Genomic DNA, 2510 nt, shown 5'->3' on the forward strand with positions numbered 1-2510 from the left:
TGTTCTGTAGAACAAGCTGACTCTTGGAACTCCTTACTCAGCTGCAGTCTTGCCACTACCCTGCAATTAATTTTTGACAAGGGTTTCTAGTCCACTCAATGGTGTAAGAATAATCTCTTCAAAAATGGTGCCCTAAAAACTGAATATCCATATGCAAAATATGACAGTGCTCCCCTACCTCAGACAGTATACAAAAATCAACTCAAAATGGATCAAAGAAGTCAGTATAAGAAACAAAACTATAAAATCCCTAACAGAAAATATGTGGAAGCACTTTAAGGACCTTAAGGTAGGAAATGGTTTCTTAGACTTTACACCAAAGCATGAGCAACAGAAGAAAAAAAAAACGATTAATGGGGAGTTTTAGTTTGCTGAAGGCTGATAGCCAAATGTGTTGACTTTTATAATGGGAATTTATTAAGTTAAAAGCTTACAGTTCTGTGACTGTAAAAGTGTCCAAATCAAGGCATCATCAGGAACCCAGCCACTGTCAAACCAGGAGTCCTCTCTCATAAAGAAGGTATTTGCTTCTCTTCTGGGTCTCCTTGCTTCTGCTTCTGGCTGCTCCATCAGTGGCTTCCTCTCTCCTGGGTTCCTTCTAAGCTCCTGACTTTCTTCTCTCCACCTCTTCAGCTTTTTATCAGTGTCTCTGCTTTTAGTCCTCCATCTATAAAGACTTCAGCAAGACCCACCCTGGGTCATGGCTCACTAAAGCAATCCAATCAAAGTCCCCCTACTTAAATCCAATCCAATCAAAGGGCCCCACACTCATGGGAATGGATTAGCTTCAAAACATGGTGTTTTCTGGGACCCACAAAAGCTTCATACTCACATGGAGATTCATCACAATTTTAAAATTTTGTGAAAAAAAAAAAAGACTTCAGTATAACAGTAAAAGGACAACTTAGAGATTGGAGAAAATATTTGGAAACTACATATCTGATAATGTATAGTATCTACAATATATAAGGAAATCCCACAACTCAACAAAATCTATATATAAACACCCCAATTAAAAAATATATGGGCAAATGACTTGAATAGACATTTCTCCAAAGAAGATATACAAATGTCCAATAAGCACATTAAAAGATGCTCAACATCATTGACCATTAGGGAAATGCAAATCAAAACCACAATGAGATGCCATTTCATACTCACTAGAATGGTTATTATTAAAAAAAAAAAATAGTAAATGTTTGAGAGAATGTGGAGAAATAGAAACATGCATTCATTGCTGGTGAGCATGTAAATGGTGCAGCTGCCATGAGAAAGTTTGTTGATTCCTCAAAATGTTAGGTATAGAATTACTACTATATTATCCAGCAATCCCATTTCTAGTATATACCCAAAAGGATTGAAAGCAGGGACTTGAACAGATATTTGCATACAGATATTCATAGTAGCATTATCCACAACTGCCAAAAGATGGAATCAACCAAAGTTTCCATTAACTGATAAATGGATAAACTAAATGTGGTATACACATACAAAGGGATTTATTTAGCAATAAAAACAATGTAGTTCCAATACATTCATGAACCTTCACAACCTCAGTTTGAGTGAAAGAAGTCATACAGAAAAGGAAAATATTGCATGATCTCACAAAGAGTCAGAAACTAGAATAATGATTACCAGGGATTGAGATGAGAGTAGGAATGGGGAGTTAATGGTGCAGAGATCCTATCTGGGTGAATGAAAAGTTTGGTAATGGATTGTAGTGATGGTCACATAACAGGATAAATGTAATTAACAGCACTGAATTATACATTTGAATGTAGTTAAAGGGGGGAAGTTTACAATTTATATTACCAGAATAAAAATGAAAAACAAACAAACATAGGTCTGCATAACAGAAACAATGAATATTATGTATGCTATGTATACTATATATACTATGGAGTATAGTTAATAGCATAATTATAATACTGTTTCAACAACTATAACAATGTTACCACACTAATACAAAATGTTAATTATAGAGAAATCTGAATATCTGAGATTGAGGATATATGAACTCTATTTTCTGGATGATTTTTCTGTAAACTTACAATTCTCTAATGAAAACAAAATAATATAAACCTAGGCTCATTTATAACATAATAATAAGTAAAAAGAAGACTGAATAAAGTTTACATCTAATTGATTTTATTCTAGAGATTTCCCATTGAATTATATTTTCTCCTTTACAAAAATGATCATATATATTTTTGACTGCTTTTAATTACAAATTCACAGATTATATCCTTAGCATAGTAAATATATCATAGTAGAATTTATATGTTAAAACAATGATCATGAGGCTGATGACAATGAAAGTGATGACAACATCAATAATAATGAAAGATAACATATACTCAATTTATTAAATGGAAATTTTGCCCCATGTCCTGAGTTTAGTACTTCTACTCTAAGCTGTACTGTTTCCAAATGTGATTTTAGTGGAGATACTGCACTTTGGCAATATTTATGGTTTGAATGTGATGGATCCTAATAGTGTACAAATAATC

This window comes from Dasypus novemcinctus, chromosome 12, assembly GCF_030445035.2.
Source record: "Dasypus novemcinctus isolate mDasNov1 chromosome 12, mDasNov1.1.hap2, whole genome shotgun sequence".
In the NCBI taxonomy this organism is placed as follows: domain Eukaryota; kingdom Metazoa; phylum Chordata; class Mammalia; order Cingulata; family Dasypodidae; genus Dasypus; species Dasypus novemcinctus.